General features: G+C 44.4%; 2 protein-coding genes across 12 annotated transcripts in view; one reads left to right on the top strand and one right to left on the bottom strand.

Annotated features, from left to right (window-relative positions):
• The window catches only part of NDUFAB1 (NADH:ubiquinone oxidoreductase subunit AB1), a 1,133,838-nt gene that overhangs the window by 130,791 nt on the left and 983,382 nt on the right, over positions 1–19,665 (bottom strand). The window contains exon 1 of one of the 11 annotated variants that reach the window (XM_050773856.1): positions 5,532–5,535. The exons of the other annotated variants lie outside the window; for them this stretch is intronic. The gene's annotated coding sequence lies outside the window, so the exon portion shown is untranslated. Of the gene's footprint in view, positions 1–5,531; positions 5,536–19,665 lie in introns of those variants that run through there. 11 annotated transcript variants of the gene reach the window in all.
• The window catches only part of CHP2 (calcineurin like EF-hand protein 2), a 256,785-nt gene that overhangs the window by 212,587 nt on the left and 24,533 nt on the right, over positions 1–19,665 (top strand). The gene's annotated exons all lie outside the window — the stretch shown is intronic.

The raw sequence follows: 19,665 nt of genomic DNA, 5'->3' as shown, positions 1-19,665 counted from the left end.
CCCCTCCCGACCCGGAGGAGACTCCGCCCCTGGCTGGGCCTGCAACCGCAGCCCGGAGTCCTCGTGGGTCTCCGCCCTTCTCATCACACTTCCAGCCGCATCCTCGCGTCCCAGGCACCCCACCAAACACGGTGGGGAGCTTTACCGGGAGAGGGATTTTACTGAGCCCACCTGTGGAGAACTTACCACGTGCCGAGGACCGTGCTGGTTCATCACCAGCTCCTGGAATCCTCACTGCATCGCAGATACAACCGGAGGCTCAGAGCCACAGTCCCAATACAGATACGCCTGATCTCAAAGCCTGCGCTCTTCATCACTGCACCAGCGGATCCCGCTGGGCTATCAGGAAACAGAGATTAACTGGTGAATTCAGTCATTCGTTCAATAAATATTTATTATGGGTCAAGTAAGTGGCTCACCTCTGTAATCCCAGCACTTTGGGGGGCCTAGGAGGGAGGGTCACTTGAGGCCAGGAGTTTGAGACCAGCAACATAGTGAGACCCCATCTCTACAAAAACAATTGGCCAGGTGTGATGATGTCCACCTGTAGTTCCAGCTACTCCGGAGGCTGAGGTGGGAGGATCGCTTAAGCCAGGAAGGCAAGGCTGCAGTGAGCTATAACTGTGCCATTGCACTCCAGCCTGGGGGACGGAGAGACCCAGTCTCCAAAAATAAAATAAATAAATATGTATGTATGTATGTATGTATGTACGTATGTATTTTTTGAGACAGAGTTTCGATCTTGTCACCCAGGCTGGAGTGCAATGGCACGATCTCGGCTCACTGCAACCTCTGCCTCCTGTGTCCTAGCAATTCTCCTCCCGAGTAGCTGGGATTAAAAATGCAGGCCACCATGCCCGGCTAATTTTTGTATTTTTAGTAGAGATGGGGTTTTACCACTTTTGGCCAGGCTGGTCTTGAACTCCTGACCTCAACTGATCCGCTCACCTTGGCCTCCCAAAGCGCTGGGATTACAGGTGTAAGCCACTGTGCCCAGCCAATAAATATGTATTTCTTATAAGCTATGACATGACTGCCTGGTGAACAAGAGCGATGAGGCCCCTGTCTTCGTGGAGCTTAGGGATGCCTATGCCTTAGATGTAAGACAACGCGGCACGGAAGGGCACCTTCGAATGGCCGTGTTCCCAGTAGACATTTCCAATTTTGTTCAGAGAGGGCCTGCCGGGGTCCTTGAAGGTAAGGTCCACCCTGTTTGCAAGTTTCGACTCATTCATGTCTCCTTCATCCTCACGTTAAAAAAAAAAAAAAAAAAAAAAAAAAAAAATCCCTGCTGATTTGAGGGTCATGCAGCCCAGCTCTGCCACCTTCTCCCCCTCCTCTTTGTCATCCTTGGCCCTCCTGATCATCCCCACAGTTACTGAAAACTTGGTAGCTTGGCCCGTAGCCTTCATCTCCACCCCAAATCCTGTCACTCTCCTTGGTGTCTTCAATGTCCAAGGTACAGCCTAGCCAGCACTGCAGCCTCTCAGTGGCTGTACCTTTTTGGAGACCTTATCTCTCACGCCACAGTTGCACGTTATGTCCTGGGCCCTTGTCACACTCAGAACCACTTAGTTCCAACGTCCCTTTCTCTGATTGCAGCCTCCTCTCCATGCAACAGTTTCACCGTTTCATTCTCCTTATCCTTGTGCCCTGACCTACATGGTAAGTTCATCCCTCAGTCTCTTTCCCACTCTGTCAGCCCCTTCTTTGTCCTTATCCAGCTTGGACCTCCTAGCTGACCATCTGAAGGAACTACACCACTGTTTTAGGCTGGGTTTCCTATGAACAGGTTGGGATTTTTATGAAAGTTATTTCACACTAAGCCATGCCAGGTTCAGGAGTTTAAGACCTGCCTGGGCAACATAGCAAGACCTCAGTCTCTACAAAAAATAAGAAATAAGCCAGGCACGCTGGTGTGCACTAGTAGCCCCAGCTACTTGGGAGGCTGAGGTAGGAGGATCCCTTGAGCCCAAGAGTTCCAGGCTGCAGGTGGCACCACTGCTCTCCAGCCTGGGCAACAGAGTGAGACCCTGTCTCTAAAAAACAAAACAGGCTGGGCGTGGTGGCTCATACCTGTAATCTCAGCACTTTGGGAGGTCGAGGTGGGAGGATCACCTGAGGTCAGGAGTTTGAGACCAGCCTGGCCAACATGGTGAAACCCTGTCTCTACTAAAAATACCAAAATTAGCCAGGCATGATGGTGCATGCCTATAATTCCAGCTACTTGGGAGACTGAGGCAGGAGAATTTCTTGAACCCAGGAGGTGGAGGTTTCAGTGAGCCACAATCGCGCCATTGCACTCCAGCCTGGGCAACAGAGTGAGACTTTGTCTCAAAATAAATAATTAAATAAAAAACAAAAAACAAAAACAAAGAAATATGTACATCATGACGTCTTTGGTTTACTTGGTTGCTCTTTCATGCTTAGCTGTTCCAATATCCCTAAATTGGCCCAGTAGTCCTAACTTTATAAAAAAAGTGATTGCTTGCCACTGTAGAACCTAACCCAAGCTACTGAGTGTGTGAACGAACCCTCCTTTCTGCTCTATATTTTGTACACTCTGCATTATTTTGAGATGTACATTGTGTTTACTATGCTTGGATTCAGGCATTTCTCATGCAAAAAATTTGACTTGCATAAAATACAAACTGCAAATGAACTGGAATAAATGTGTGTGTGTGTGTGTGTGTGTGTTTATGTGATGATAAAAGTAATATACATTCTAGAAACTTTGTAAAATTCAGAAAAATTTAAATAACAAAATATTTGGACAGGTGTGGTGGCTCACACCTGTAGTCCCGGCTACTCAGGAGGCTTAGGTGGGAGGATCACTTGAGCCCAGAAGCTAGAGGCTGCAGTTAGCTGTGACTGCACCACTGCACTCCAGCATGGGCTAAAGAGCAAGACATTATCTCAAAAATATTAATAATAATCAGCCGGATGCAGTGGCTCATCCGGTAATCCCAGCACTTTAGGAGGCTGAGGTGGGCAAATCACTTGAGGTCAGGAGTTTGAGACCAGCCTGGCCAACATGGTGAAACCCTGTCTCCACTAAAAATACAAAAATTAGCCAGGCGTGGTGGCACATGCCTGTAATCCCAGCTACTCGGGAGGCTGAGGCAGGAGAATTTCTTGAACCCTGGAGGCAGAGGTTGCAGTGAGCCGAGATTGCGCCATTGCACTCCAGCCTGGGCAACAGAGCAACACTCCATTAAAAAAAAAAAAAATTAATAATAATAAATACAAATTTTTTAAAAAGTTCATTCATGGGTCCACCGTTTGAAAACAGCACCCCTTTAACATTCTGTCATACTTCCGCCAATGGTTTCTTCTCCCTATGCCTATATGTATGATGGGATCCTATGTTGACATACTTACATGTTTTTTCCACTCCAGAGTTTCATTTACCCGGACAGTCCTTCTTCCATTCAAGCAAGTCAGCCCTAAATTTTGTTACCTCAGCAAATGGATGAGAAGCAGAAAGATAAATGAAAATTCTAGCTTTTGAGTTTTCAGAAAACTCAGGTTAGGAGCCTAGATTTGAGACAATAACCAGCCTGGCCAACATGGTGAAATCTCGTCTCTACTAAAAATACAAAAATTAGCCGGGTGTGGTAGTGCGTGCCTATAATCCCAGCTACTTGGGAGGCTGAGGCAGGAGAATCACTTGAACTCTGGAGGCGGAGGTTGCAGTGAGCTGCACTCCAGCCTGGGCGACAGAGTGAGACTCTGTCTCAAAAAAAAAAAAATTTCAGACACTAAATGAGGCTGGAAAAGATTTTCCAGACTTGGAGAGGAAGGAGAATAGGAAGGAACAGAGAGAAGCTGCTCCAGGTCCCCGAGGAAGGGAGACCCAGGCCTGCAGTCCCTCATCCAAGGATGGGACCCCATGTAGGTTTGTGGGGTCCAAGAGCAGAGGGGCTCTGCATTTTGCTTCCTGGGGAGAGCCTGGGAAAGCAGAAAGACTCCAGAAGAGAAGCTGCATTCTGTGTTGGGGCAGAGGGGCCCATTAGAGGGGTCCCCACTGTCCACTGTGGCATGGAGGTGGGTGGGTGGATGTTTACCACGTGCCTCAGTGCCTGAGAGTGGCTTGGAGGAGGGAGCGAGCGAGAGATGATTGGTAGAGATAAAGAGAAAACACGCATGCTCACATAGAGATGGAGAACATATGTGTTGAAATTAGAAAGAGAGAGAGAGAACATGTGTGCTCAGAATAGAGATGGAGATAGAGACAGAGAACACGCATGCTGAAAATAGACACACACACAGAGAACACGTGTGCCCAAAAATATATATGTAGAGAGAGATGGAAAGAACATGTGCGCCCAAAATAGAGATAAAGAGAGATAGAGGCTGGGCAGGGTGGCTCATGCTTATAAACCCAGCACTTTGGGAGGCTGAGGCAGGTGGATCACTTGAGGTCAGGAGTTCCAGACCAGCCTGGCCAACGTGGTGGTGAAACCCCATCTCTACTAAAAATACAAAAAAAATTAGCCAGGTGTGGTGGCGGGTGCCTGTAATCCCTGTAGTCCCAGTTACTTGGGAGGCTGAGGCAGGAGAATCGCTTGAACCTGGGAGGTGAAGGTTGCAGTAAGATGATATCGAGCCACTGCACTCCAGCCTGGGTGACAGAGTGACACTCCATCTCAAAAAAAAAAGAAAAAAAGAAAAAAAAGAAAAAGAAGTAGAATATGCACACTCAAAATAGAGACAGAGAAAGAGAACACGTGTGCTCAAAAAATATATGTGTATAGAGAGAGAGAGAGGTAAAGAGAAAGAACATGTGTGCTCGAAATAGAGATAGAGACAGAGAGCATGCATGTTCAAAAGAAAGAGATAGAGAAAGAGAGAGAGAGGGAACAAAGAGTGAGACAGAGGTAAAGAGAGAGAATATGCGTGCTCAGAAAAGAGGAGAGAGAACATGCGTGCTCAAAACAGAAAGGCAGAGAGAGGCCGCGTGAGGTGGCTCACGCCTGTAATCCCAGCACTTTGGGAGGCCGAGGAGGGTGGATCACCTGAGGTCAGGAGTTTGAGACCAGCCTGGCCAATATGGTGAAACCCCATTTCTACAAAAATACAAAAATTAGCCAGCATGATGGCGGGTGCCTGTAATCCCAGCTACTCGGGAGGCTGAGGCGGGAGAATCGATTGAACCTGGGAGGCGGAGGTTGCAGTGAGCCAAGATTGCGCCACTGCACTCCAACCTGGGTGACAGAGTGAGAGTCCCTCTGTCCATCTCAAAAAAAAAGGCAGAGAGAGAACACATGTGCTCAAATATACATGTGTGTGTATATATATACACACACACATACATGTACACAATACATATATGCATGTATGTGTGTGTATGTGTGTGTGTGTGTGTGTGTGTATATATATGGAGAGAGAGGTAGAGCATGCAGGAGAGAGGGGGAGAGAGAGAGGGAGGGTAAGAGGGAGGAGGGAGACTTCAGAGGGGAAGGACAGGCGATGCAGCAGAGGCCACTGGCATCTCAGGGGCTGCCCGCTGGTACAGATGGTGACCAGACCCCCGTGCCCTCTTGCCTGCTGGTGCTGTGTAGGCTCCACGGAACTTAAACCTACCCTGAAAAAGGCTAGGAGGAGCCAGATGGGATTGAATTTCTTCCACCTTGCACAAATGGAGCTTAAAATAAAAGTTACATTTTATAAAGTCTATGAAGTTCTATAAGATTTTACAAAGTTGATACATTTTATAAAGTTAAAAAGAAAAAAGTTCTATTTCTTCCCTGCACCTCAATGTGTGCTCAAGGGCTCTGAAATCTCTAGATCTATACACACATCAATAGCTTTTCTCCTATTTTAGCAACAGAGCAGAGAAAACAGAAATAGAAAACAAAAAATACTCCAATCATAATAGCACTGAAAGGAAAATGCTTAGGAATAAATTTAAGTAGAAAGGCACAAGACCTACAGAAAGAAAACCTTAAAATCTTATGAAAGACATAAAACAAAATGTGAACAAATATAAAGGGATGTTCCTGCATGGGAAGATTTTATATAATTAATACGTTAATTCTCCCTGAATTAAGTTGGGCGTGGTGGCTCACATCTGTAATCTCAACATTTTGGGGGGCCAAGGCAGGAGGATTGCTTGAGGCCAGGAGTTTGAGACCAGCCTGGGCAACATAGCGAGACTCTGTTTCTACAAAAAAATTTGAAAAATTGCTGGGTGTGGTGGCAGTGGGAGGATCACTTGAGCCCAGGAGTTTGAGGCTGCAGTGAGCAATAATTGCATCACTGCCCTCCAACGTGGGTAACAGAGTGAGACCCTGTCTCTAAAAACAAAAACAAAGCACAACAAAACAAAATAAAACAAAAAAACCCAAAAAACAAACAAAAAATTCTCCCCAACAAAACAAACAAAAAACCCTCCAAAAAACAAACCAAAAAATTCTTTCCAAATTAAAATATAAGTATCATGTAATTTTTTTGATCCAAGGTTTTAAAAATTGGCTAAAATAAAGATTATATGCAAGAACGAATGCTTGATGTGCTTATTTCGCATTGCATGCCTGTATCCAAACATCTCATGTACCCTATCATAAATATGTACACCTACCGTGTACCCACAAAAATTAAAGATGCAAAATTTGAAATAAAATAAATGCTTGAGAATAGTCAAGAAAAGTGTGAGAATAAAGAAAAATGGGAAAGGGGCTTTTTTTTTTTTGAGGGGGAATCTCACTCAGTCGCCCAGGCTGGAGTGTAGTGGCGCGATCTCGGCTCACTGCAAGCTCCGCCTCCCCGGTTCACGCCATTCTCCTACCTCAGCCTCCCGAGTAGCTGGGACTACAGGCTCCCGCCACCATGCCCGGTTAATTTTTTTTATTTTTAGTAAAGACGTGGTTTCACCGTGTTAGCCAGGATGGTCTCGATCTCCTGACCTCCTGATACGCCCGCCTCAGCCTCCAAAGTACTGGGATTACAGGTGTGAGCCACCACATCTGGCTGGAAAGGGGCTTATTTTTTACTAGATATCAGAACATACTGCAAAACCACAGCATCAATATAATTTTAGCACAGGAATTGACAAATAAATAAATATATGAGTTGGATTGAACAAAGAATCCAGAAATAAATATCAGTATGTGATAATTGAATAAATGTCAAAGATGATATTTTTATTATTTATTTATTTATTTATTTATTTAGAGATAGGGTCTTGTTCTGTCACCCAGGCTGGAGTGCAGTGGCATGATCATAGCTCGCTGCAGCCTGAAATTTGGGCTCACTCGATCCTCCCACATCAGCTTCTCAAGTAGCTGGGACTGCTGGTGCTCACCACCACACTCAGCTAAAGACGACAGTTTAATTCATTGGACTATTTGATGAATGCCTTGGCAGAACTGTCTATCTATCAGGAAGAAATAAAATTTCTTTCTTATATCACATGTGCATTAGTTTTCTATGGCTGCAGAGCAAAGTACCCCCAAAACTGCTGGCTGAAAACAACAGCAGTTCTTCTTCCACAGGTTCTGTGGGCCAGGAATGTGGGCATGGCTTAGCAGGGCCCAGTGCTGCAAGTCCAGCAAGGCTGCCCTCGGGGTGTCTGCCTGGGCTATGCTCATCTTAAAGATCGACTGGGGGAGGATTCACTTCCAGGCTCACTCCATGATTGACAGCAGGATTCATTTCTTTGTGGGCTGTTGGACTAAGGGCCTCAGTTCCTTAAGAGGTATTGGTCCACCCTTGTTTGGTTCCTTGTCATATGGGCCTGTCCAAAGGGCAGTGTATAACATAGCAAGTTAATTCATCAGAGAGAGAGAGAGAGAGAGATGATAGAGAAAGCAGAGATGCTGGCAAGGTGGAAGTCACAGTCTTTTGTAACCTAATCTCAGAAATGATACCCTATTAACATATTCTAAGCCCCTGTCTTTTTTTTTTTTTTTTTTTGAAACAGAGTCTGGCTCTGTTGCCCAGGCTGGAGTGCAGTGGTGTGATCTCAGCTCACTGCCACTCCTGCCTCCCGGGTTCAAGCGATTCTCATGCCTCAGCCTCCCAAGTAGCTGGGTTTACAGGTGCGCACCACCACACCTGGCTAACTTTTGTATTTTTTTTTAGTAGACATGTGGTTTCACCCTTTTGGTCAGGCTGGTCTCAAACCCATCTCAAGTGATCCTCCTGCCTTGGCCTCCCAAAGTGCTGGGATTACAGGCATGAGCTACTGCACCTGGTCTAACTTTGATATATTTTATTTGTCAGAAGACAGTTCCAGCCTCCACTCACAGAGAGGAGATGACACAAGGTCATGAATACCAGCAAGTGACAATCATTGGGGCCATCTTAGAAGCCTGCCTACCACAATATACAAAATACATTCTCATGGATTAAAAGTAAATGTGAAAAGTAAGACAATAAAAATCTTTGAGGATGGTTTACAATACTATGTGAATGATCTAGGAGCTAGGAGATGGGGAAATTTATTTTGTATTTTATAGTAAACTTTTTATTGAAGTGCAGCATACCTACAGAAGGTACACAAATCACAGGTCCTACAGTGAACACATCTGTTTGACTGTGATTGTTTGTGTTCTGTTTTTTGTGCAAAGATCAACAAACAGAACTTGACCAACTCCCCCAGAAAGTTCCTTGTGCCCCATTTCAAGAGTAACCTCTACCCGGACTTCTCACACCATAGATTATTTTTGTCTGGTTTTGATCTTTATATAAATAGAATCATACAGCATGTGCTCTTCAATGTCTGGCTTCCTTTTTAGTATTATTTTTTGTAAGATGTGTAGCTGTAGTTCATTCTCATTGCCATATAGCATCACATTGTATGACTATGCCACAATTTATTTATCCATTCTAATTTTTTAAAACTTTTATCCTAAGTTCAGTGGTACGAGTGCAGGTTTGTTACATAAGTAAATTTATGTCATGGGGATTTGCTGTACAGATTATTTCATCACCTAGGTATTGAGCCTAGTACCCATTAGTTATTTTTTCCTAATCATTTCCCTCCTCCCAACCTCCATCCTCCAAAAGGCCCCAGTGTGTGTTGTTCCCCTCTATCTGTTCTCACTTATAAGTGAGAACATGCGGTATTTGGTTTTCTGTTGCTGTGTTAGTTTGTTAAGGATAATGGCCTCCAGCTCCATCCATGTCCCTGCAAAGGACATGATCTTGTTCTTTATTATGGCTGCACCATTGTAGTGTTGATGGGCATTAGTTTTCTTCCCCACTAGTTTTTGGCTTTTATGAATAGTTCTATGAGTATTCTTGTACTATTTTATTTTATATTTTATTTTTAGAGATAAAGTCTCATTCTCTTGCCCAGGCTGAAGTGCAGTATGTTGATCATAGCTCACTGCAGCCTCCAACTCCTCGGCTCAAGTGATCCTCCTGCCTCGGCCTCCTAAGAAGTTGGGATTACAGGTGTGTGCCACCACCATGCCTGGCTAATTATTTTATTGTTTTGTAGAGACAGAGGTCTCACTATGTTGTCCATGCTGGTCTCAAACTCCTGGCCTCAAGTGATCTTTCTGCTTCAGCCTCCTAAAGTGCTGGGATTACAGGCAGGAGCCACGGTGCCCGGCTGTACATGTCTGTACATGAATGTATCTATGCATTTCTGTTGGGTATATACTTAGCAGCAAAATTTCTGGGTCATGGGAAATGTATATGTTCTGCTTCAGTACATTTTGCCAAACAACTTTCTAAACTACCAGATTGCACTTGGTGGTGGTGGTGGGGAATTTCTTATGCAATACAGAAAATATAGAAGCTTTAAGAAAAAACAGATACACATGAAATATATAAAAATTTAAAACTTTAGAATAGACACCATAGACAAACATCGGATTAGAAAAAATATTGGCAACATGGAAGATAAGTAAAGGATTAACATCTATTAAATACAAACTGTTCCTATAAATCGACAAGAAAAAGACAACCAACCAAAAAATATGCAAAGTCTATGAATAGGCTCTTACATAATATCAGCTCCACACATGTGAAAATGTGCTCAAAATCACTAGCAGTCAGAGAAATGTAAAAACAAGATTAAAAAAGTAACAGCAAGTATATCACTTTATGCCCATAAATTTGCAAAAATTAAAAAGAAGGCTGCGGGAATAAAAGAATATTGAAAATTGCTGAAGCTAAGCCATGCGTTTTTGGAGGTTCATCATACTGTTCTGTTTGCATTCAAAATGTTTGAAAATGTCCATAAGATAAAGAAAAGAAGAAAAAAATTAGCCGAGCACGGTGGCATGTGCCTGTAGTCCCAGCTACTCGGGAGGCTGAAGCAGGAGGATCACTTGAACCCAGGAGTTTAAGGTTGCAGTGAGCTATGATTGCGTCACTGCACTCTAGCCTGGATGACAGAGTGAGATGTTGTCTCAAAAAAAAAAAAAAAAAAAGTAACAAGAACAAGAAAAGGAAACCCAAACAAAAAGAAGGCTAAACCTATTGCAGTCAGGGATATGGGGAAGAGCACAGTCTCACATAGTACTGGTGGAAATGTAAATTGTTACAGACTTATTTGGTTATTTTGTTTTTGTTTTTAAAAAAATGTTTTGTAGAGATGGGGATCTTGCTATATTGTCCAGGCAAGAAACTCGAACTCCTGGCCTCAAGTGATCCTCCTGCCTCGGCCTCCCAAAGTACTGGGATTAGAGGTCTGAGCCACCATGCCTGGCCTGTTACATATTTGAAGGCATCTGTTAACAACTGGTAAAAATAAAAAATGCCTAACTCCTTTGACCTGGAAACCCCACTCTAAGGGATCTTTTCCACAAAAATAAAAGCACCAGGTTTATAATGGTAGAAATATCAATGTGCTTACTGTAGCGTTGTTCTTAGTGACAAACAAGTGGAAAAAATGAAAGTATCCTTCAATTGAGAAATAGCTGACTGAAGGCTGTTGTGGATGGATCACTTGAGACCAGGAGTTCGAGACCAGCCTGGCCAACATGCCAAAACCCTGTCACTACTAAAACAAAAACAAAAACAAAAATTAGCTGGGTGTGGTAGTGCACACCTGTAGCCCCAGCTATTTGGGAGGCTGAGGCATGAGAATCACTTGAACCCGGAAGGCAGAGGTTGCAGTGAGCCGAGATTACACCACTGCACTCCAGCCTGGGCAACAGAGTGAGACTCTGTCTCAAAAATAAATAAATAAATAAATAAATAAATAAATAAATAAATAAGAGATATAGTTGCCTGAACTGTATAACATCTGCAATTTGAAGTATTATGCAGCCATTAAAAATAACATATTGGAGGCCAGGCACAGTGGCTCATGCCTGTAATCCCAGCACTTTGGGAGGCCAAGGTGGGCGGATCACCTGAGGTCAGGAGTTCGAGACCAGCCTTGCCAATATGGTGAAACCCTGGGCCTACTAAAAATACAAAACTAGCCAGATGTGGTGGCCAGTGCCTGTAATCCTAGCTACTTGGGAGACTGAGGCGGGAGAATTGCTTGAACCCAGGAGGCAGAGGTTGCAGTGAGCTGCTGAGATCACGCCACTGCAGTCCAGCCTGGGCGACAGAGTGAGATTCTGTCTCCAAAAGAAACATATATATATGAGGCTGGGCGTGGTGGCTCATGCCTATAATCCCAGCACTTTGGGAGGCCGAGGAGGGAGGATTACTTGTGCCCAGGAGTTTGAGACCAGCCTGGGCAACAAAGTGATAACCTGTCTCTACAAAAAATTTTAAAAATTAGCCAGGTGTAGTGGCATGCACCTGTGGTCCCAGTTACGTGGGAGGCTGAGGCAGGAGGATGGCTTGAGCCCAGGAGGTCAAAGCTGCAGTGAGCTGCGTTTGTGTTACTGCACTCCAGCCTGAGTGACAGAGCGAGTCCCTGTCTAAAAAAAAAAAAAAAAAAAAAAAAAAAAAAAAGAGTACAGTCATTGACTCAGAAGAATTTCTTTGAGTCACATTGAGAATTGCAAGATGAGAAAACAGCCTTATAGGAACTTCTTTTTGTAAACATATTGTAAAACTTTGCAATATGTTTGTAAGTTATTTTATATGAGCATGGAGAAAAATACAGAATGTAATATACTGGTTTGTTAACAAGGGTTTTGTGGTAGGCTGGAGGGAGTATTATACTAGTGAAGGAGTAAAACCAGCAAAAATAAAGAAAAAAGCTACTAAAAATAGAAAATACTCTAATTATGTATCCCATTTATATAAAATTAGATGTAGCTATGTGATATGCATGTATGCACTAATATGCAAATATGTCCTTGACCAAATGAAAGAGCTGTTTATACTATTATGCATAAATGTTTTTTAAAAAATAATTTTGGGGACAGTGTCTTTCCCTGTTGCCCAGACTGGAGTGTGCCTGGGCTGGTCTAGAGCTCTCGGTCTCAAGCAATCAGCAATTCTCCTGCCTCAGCCTCCCAAAGTGCTGGGATTACAGGCGTGAGCCACTGCCCCTGGCCTGGAGCAGTTTTAATTCCCTTGTTCGCATACCCTGCCAGTTCTGCACATCATAAATTCAGTGGATTGGAATGTCTTTGGAAACCAAATGACAGTCTTCCTTTCATCCTCCTCAAAATAGTCACTGTTGCTGCACATATGTGATTTACTTAATCGCTAATTTGCAAGGAAGGTTTTCTTGCCTCCATTTCACAGATGAGCAAACTAAGTTTCATAGAAGTTAAGTAATTTGTCCAAATTTACAAAGCTAGTAAGTGATGCGGCTGTGATTCAAACATAGGTCCGTTGGAGTCTGCGAGCTTAATCTCTATGTTCTATTTCCTTACCTCTATTTTCCCCTTGATACGTTTTTCCACGGGTTTGCTTCTTCTAGATCAGGGTGGTGTGAACTAATGAGCTGATTAAGGTTTAGGCTTCAAATAAAGGAGCTGGTCCTGTTGCCTGGGCAGAAGCAGTCCTTGGTGCTCATTTAGGCTATGCTAATTCGCTGGCACAACACACTGGTTTTGTTTGTTTGTTTGTTTGTTTGAGACGGGGTTTCCCTGTTTTTGCCCAGACTGGAGTGGTGCAATGGCGCGATCTCGGCTCACTGCAACCTCCGCCTCCCGGGTTCAAGCGATTCTCCTGCCTCAGCCTCCCAAGTAGCTGGGATTACAAGAGCCCGCCACCACGCCCGGCTAATTTTTTGTATTTTTAGTAGAGACGGGGGTCTCACCATATTGGCCAGGATGGGCTGGATCTCTTGACCTCGTGATCTGTCCGCCTCGGCCTCCCGAAGTGCTGGGATTGCAGGCATGAGCCACCGCGCCCGGCCTGTTGTTGTTTTTTTTGAGACGGAGTTTCATTCACTCTTGTTGCCCAGGCTGGAGTGCAATGGCGCAGTCTCGGCTCACTGCAACCTCCGCCTCCCAAGTTCAAGCAATTCTCCTGCCTCAGCCTCCCGAGTAGCTGGGATTACAGGTGGCCGCCACCACGCCTAATTTTTTTTTTTTTTTTTTTTTTTTTTTTGGTATTTTTAGTAGAGACGGGGTTTCACCATGTTGGCCAGGCTGGTCTTGAATTCCTGACCTCAGGTGATCGCCCGCCTCGGCCTCCCAAAGTGCTGGGATTACAGGTTTGAGCCACCAGTCCCGGTCAACACTGGGGTTTAAGGCCAAAGTTGGTCCCTTTATCTCCCCCAGGGAACACTGTGGCCTCATATCTCCTCCAAGGACTCACCCACGCACAGTCAGAGCTCGGTCATTTCACTCTCCTCCCCGCCCCGGGCGTGAGTAACCATCTCCTCAAGTCTGAGGAAGGCCGGAAGTCCTGCGGGACTGGGTTTTTCAGAGGCGGAGTCCTGTAGATTTCTGTTTTGCCTCACGAGAGGCCTCTACTGGTGACATTTCAAACTGCAGGCTCATGATTCCATTGGAATGACAAAAGCAAGTCAAGGGTTCCAAGCTGTTAGAAGTATTGGTTACCCACGGAGAAGCGAGAGAGGGGGAAAGAAACGGGGTAGCTACTCTGCGGAGGCTGGAGGGAGGCTCCTGGGGGATCTAACTGCATTGTATTTCTTGATACAGATGGAGGGGGCATGAACACTTTATTTATTTATTTATTTATTTATTTATTTATTTATCTATTTATTTATTTAAAGACAGTTGCATTCTGCTGTCCAGGCTGGAGAGTGCAGTGGTGCGATCTTGTCTTACTGCAACCGCCACCTCCCCGGCTCAAACGATCCTCCCACCTCAGCTTCCCAAGTCCAGTAGCTGGGACTACAGGCAGGCGCCATCACGTCCAGACATCATTAACAATTAACGTATACACACTTACAATTTAATACATTAAAGACGAAAGTAATAAATACTCAAAATTTATTTTCTAATTCTTTTACTGTTGCTTCTGAGCACACTTGGGACTCTTTCTATCTATGGTATCTGTATGGTGGAAATACTATTAATATGGAATGGTGGGTTACATAGAATTATAACCCAACTCCATGCCAGTGACATCACATTACCATCTTGGAATCAGTTATGGTGCAAGTGTTTTTACCATGGAAGTCAGCAGATGCTACAAGTTGGGTCTTGATTTATATTTTGTTGACCCCCTAAACTTTTTTTTTTTTTTTTTGAGACAGGGTCTCACTCTCTTTCCCAGGCTGGAGTGCAGTGGTGTGATCTTGGCTCACTGCAATCTCTGCCTTCCAGGTTCAAGCGATTCTCCTGCCTCAGCTTCCTGAGTAGCTGGGACTACAGGCATGCACCAGTACGCCCGGCTAATTTTTGTATTTTCAGTAGAGACGGGGGTTTCAGCATGTTGGCCAGGCTGGTCTTGAACTCTTGACCTCAGATGATCCGCCCGTCTCGGCCTCCCAAAGTGCTGGAATTACAGGCGTGAGCCACCGCGCCCGGCAGAAAATATTTTTTAGAAGTGTTGTGTCTGTTAATGACATAAAAAAATCAAGGAAATATTCTCCTTGTGTTTGAAATCTATTATCTGACTCAACAAAGACGTTCCTTTCATCATTGAAAAATGAGTAAAGTTCCAAAAAAACTTCATTTCACTTTTCTCTTCCTAGTTGTTTCTGTAAACAAAAATATCAACAAACATGCGTGTCAGAGCTACACTTGGAGAGGCAGTTGTTAAAAGTGTATTAGTACATCATACGTGATACTCAAATAAAAGGTTAAAAACCAGTGAAGAAGCAGACACATAGATTTATGCCCTTATGGTAAAAATATGATGGATTTCATAAACAATGGTTTTGTTTAATTTTCTTAATAAAATATACAAACATTGAAAAGAAAACCTGGCTGGGTGTAGTGGCTCATGCCTGTAATCCCAGCACTTTGGGAGGCTGAGGCAGGTGGATTGCTTGAGCCCAGGCATTCGAGACCAGCCTGGGCAACACAGTGAGAACTCCACTCTACAAAAAATCAAACCATGGTTCTACATGTCTGTGGTCCCACCTACTCAGGAGTCTAAGGCGGGAGGATTGCTTGAGCCCAGGCAGTCGAAGCTGCAGTGAGCTGTGATCACACCACTGCACACCAACCTGGATGACAGAGATCTTGCCGCAAAACAAAAGAAAAAGAAAACCTAATTACTAAAACAAGCAAAACCTTACGTCTCAGCCTCGAGCTTGCTGAGCAACAAACCTGTTGAGTAGAATGTCTGCAGAGTCAAATAAGTTGCCTCGCATAGCGGACACAGTGGGATCCCACCCGCATTTCCCAACTGCAGTGAGTGTTGGCTGTTTACAGCCTATAGTGGTCTCCCTTCCCCAGAACACTGCCCTGGGATGATGCGAGCTGCCTCTCCTGGAAGTTACCCAACCCTGTGGTCCTCAGAAAAGCCCCGCCCCTGTTCTCCAGGAAGAACCTTACTGCACTATAGCCTATGCCCTAGAAACCCTCACTGATCAGACCAAGGCTAGACTTTTCCTGAGACTACATCTTTGCTCCATCTCTCTCCCTGACTTACCCTGTTTCCCTTTTACTCCCTTACATTTGCTTCCAGAAGAAATAAACGAATAAACCCCATGCATCGGAAGCCCTGTCTCAGGCTCTGTTTCCAGAGGAATCAAACTAAAATACCATGGTTTGGTGGAGTGCGGTGGCTCACGCCTGTAATCCTAGCACTTTGGGAGGCCAAGGCTGGTGGATCACAAGGTCAGAAGTTCGAGACCAGCCTGGGCAACATGGTGAAACCTAGTCTCTACTAAAAATACAGAAATTAGCCAGGCATGGTGGCATGTGCCTGTAATCCCAGCTACTCGGGAGCCTGAGGCAGGATAATTGCTCGAACTCGGGAGGCAGAAGTTGCAGTGAGCCAAATCGTGCCATTGCACTCCAGCCTGGGCGACAAGAGCAAGATTCCGTCTCAAAAATAAATAAAATAAAATAAAATAAAATAAAATGACCCAGGCATGGTGCCGGGCACGGTGGCGGGCATCTGTAATCCCAACTACTCAGGAGGCTGAGGCGGGATGATAGCTTGAACCCAGGAAGCAGAGGTTACAGTGAGCTGAGATCGCACCACTGTGCTTAAGCCTAGGCGACAGAGCGAGACTCCATCTCAAAAAATAAAAATAAAATAAAATAATTTAAAAAATGTGCCGGATGCCCAAGCTTTGAGAAGAAAACCTGAGAGAATCAAAGGACTTCTTGAGAGTAAGCCTGTACTTGAGAGTAAGCTCGTATCTCAAGTGGGCTGAGTTTCTGCAAATCATTTCTCTTCTGGCTGATGAGGCTGAGACTTGTTTCTAGTGCACAGCCTGGGAACTTGTTACAAATTCCTGGTCCCGCCCCAGATCTATTGAGTCAGAAACTAGCCATTTGTGCCTTAGCAAATCCTCCAGGCTATTCTGATGCATCCTAGAGTTGCAGAACCACCAGTCTAAGTGTGATAAGATAGTATTCTCTGAGCCGGGAGATGCAACACCCAGGCAATAGACATATCCCTCCACTTCTCCCCTAGAACGAGGGGGTTAACCTCTTGATGGAGGAATTCTCCCATGGGTTTTAACTACACAGGTGGGGAAATGAGGACAATTGGCATCTTGGAAAAACTGAAAGCCAGAAAGCTTTCCCTCTTTTCTTTTCTTTCTTTCTTTTTTTTTTTTTTTTTTTTTTTTTTTTTTTTAATAATATTTATTATCCTACATGGTTTCTTCTTCTTTTTTTTTTTTTTTTTTTTTTTTTTTTTTTTTACAGAGTCTCACTCTGTCACGTAGGTTGGAGTGCAGTGGTGTGATCTTGGCTCACTGCAACCTCTGCCTCTTGGGTTCAAGTGATTCTTCCACCTCAACCTCCCGGGTAGCTGGGATTACAAGTACAAACCACCACACCCAGCTAATTTTTGTATTTTTAATAGACATGGGGTTTCACTATGTTGGCCAGGTTGGTCTTGAACTCCTGACCTCAAGTGATCTGCCCACCTCCACCTCCCAAAGTGCTGGGATTACAGGCATGAGCCACTGTGCCTGGCCTTTTTTTTCCCTCTTCTATCTTCTCCATCTATACACTTTTCCTTGGCTGACAGTAGGGACATGGTTTTAGACTTTGGGATCTTGAATCTTGCTCTTGGCTTAGGAAATGCTATTTTAGGAAATCGTCAGTGCTTTGATTTTAAGCAGCTGCAATGGTCATCTTTAGTTCTGATATTTGCTTGTATTTTCTAAATTTGGGGGTGTGTAACTGGTCCTGAGATATCCTTGTGAGTTCTATTGACTTCTAGAACTTTGGAATGGTGAGACATGCATGACTGGCTGAAGTAAATAACCCAATTCTCAGGCCTTGAAGAACCCACATGATCCACCGACCTATCTGAGTGAGCTCTTTCAGTCTATCAAGATGGACCAAGTGCAGTGTCTCACACCTGTAATCCCAGAACTTTGGGAGGCCAAGGTGGGAGGATTGCTTGAGCCCAGGAGTTCAAGATGAACCTGGGCAACATAGCAAGATCTCATCTCTGCTTAAAAAAAAAAAAAAAGGCTGAGCATGAAGGTACATACCTGTGGTCCCAGCTACTCAGTGGGCTGAGGTGGGAGGACTGCTTGAACTGGAGAGGATAAGACCGACATGAGGACAATGATCACTATCGCACTTCAGCCTGGGCAACAGAGCAAGACCCTGTTTCAAAAAAAAAAAAAGAAAAAAGAAAAAACTGAGATGGTGAAGAATGACAGACGGTAGAGAAGAATAATAACAGGCCAAGTGTGTGGTGGCTCATGCCTGTAATCCCAGCACTTTGGGAGGCCAAGGTGGGTGGATCACCTGAGGTCAGGAGTTTGAGACCAGCCTGGCCAACATGGCAAAACCCTGTCTCTACTAAAAATACAAAAATTAGCCAGGCGTGGTGGTGCATGCCTGTAATCCCAGCTACTCAAGAGGCTAAGGAGGGAGAACCATTTGAATCCAGGAGATGGAGGCTGCAGTGAGCCGAGATTGTGCCACTTGCACTCTAGCCTGGGTGAGAAAGCGAGACACCACCTCAAAAAAACAAAAACAAAAACAAACAAACAAAAAACCAAAAAACCCAAAACCCAAAACAAAACAAAAACAGTAACAGTAATAGTAACAACAATAAGAGTAAAGATACAGGGTGTTTGACATGAGCCAAGCACTGCACAAAGAGCCTTGCATATACAGTGTCATGTATTTCTCACAACAATCCTACAAGGTAATTACTACTATTATCCCCATTTCATCTATGACAAAATTGAGTCACAGAAAAGGTTCAGAGAAGTATAGAGTTGACTTTCCCTAGACACACAACTTAGAAGCTAAATTATAGAACCAGGCGCTGGGCGTGGTGGCTCATGCCTAAAATCCCAGCACTTGGGAGGCTGAGGCAGGCGGATCACAAGTTCAGGAGATTGAGACCATCCTGGCCAACATGGTGAAACCCTGTCTCTACTAAAAATACTAAAATTAGCTGGGTGTGGTGGCGTGCACCTGTAATCCCAGCTACTTGGGAGACTGAGGCAGGAGAATCACCTGAACCTGGGAGGTGGAGATTGAAGTAAAGCCAAAATAGCACCTCTGCACTCCAGCCTAGCGACAGGGCGAGACTCCGTCTCAAACAAAAAAATAAAGTATAAAACCAGGCAGACCTGGTCTGAAAAAAAAAATAAAAAAAAAAAAGTACCAGGACCTGGCATGGTGACTCACACCTGTAATCCCAGCACTTTGGGAGGCTGATGTGGGGAGGATTACCTGAGCCCAGTAGTTTGAGACTAGCCTGGGCAACATGGTGAGACCCTGTGTTTAAAAAGAAAAATAAATAAATAAATAAAATAAAGAGCCAGGCTTTGAACCTTGGCGTATCTGACTTCAAATCCGAAGTTTTTAACCTCCGTGCTATATTGTGTTTCAGAGAAAATCCTTTGCACACGTTTTGTTTTTTTTTTTCTTTTCCCTAGGACTGAATGATATTGCTATGAGTTTTAGATCTCAGTGGAAGCAGGAAACTGATAATAGTGGTAACATTTGCAGGGTGGTGGCTTATTTCGGATCATGGAACTGTCTACTTACGCTCTGGGATTATCCTGGGTGCATTGCCTAATCCTGCAGACCAGATCCCAGGTCTGGGTGGATCCCCTCATAGAACATTGTTTGAAATGGGAACTGGATTGGAGGGGAGTTCTTGACCATGTGTCATAGTGTGGCTGAAACTGAAGCAATGAGCTCACTTACTTTAGAAGTCTTTGGAAACAACAATAAAGATGGCTGGGTACAGTGGCTCACACCTGTA

Source organism: Macaca thibetana, chromosome 20, assembly GCF_024542745.1.
Source record: "Macaca thibetana thibetana isolate TM-01 chromosome 20, ASM2454274v1, whole genome shotgun sequence".
Taxonomy (NCBI): Eukaryota; Metazoa; Chordata; class Mammalia; order Primates; family Cercopithecidae; genus Macaca; species Macaca thibetana.
The sequence above is the reverse complement of the archived record's forward strand: the minus strand, read 5'-3'. Positions and strand labels throughout refer to the sequence as shown.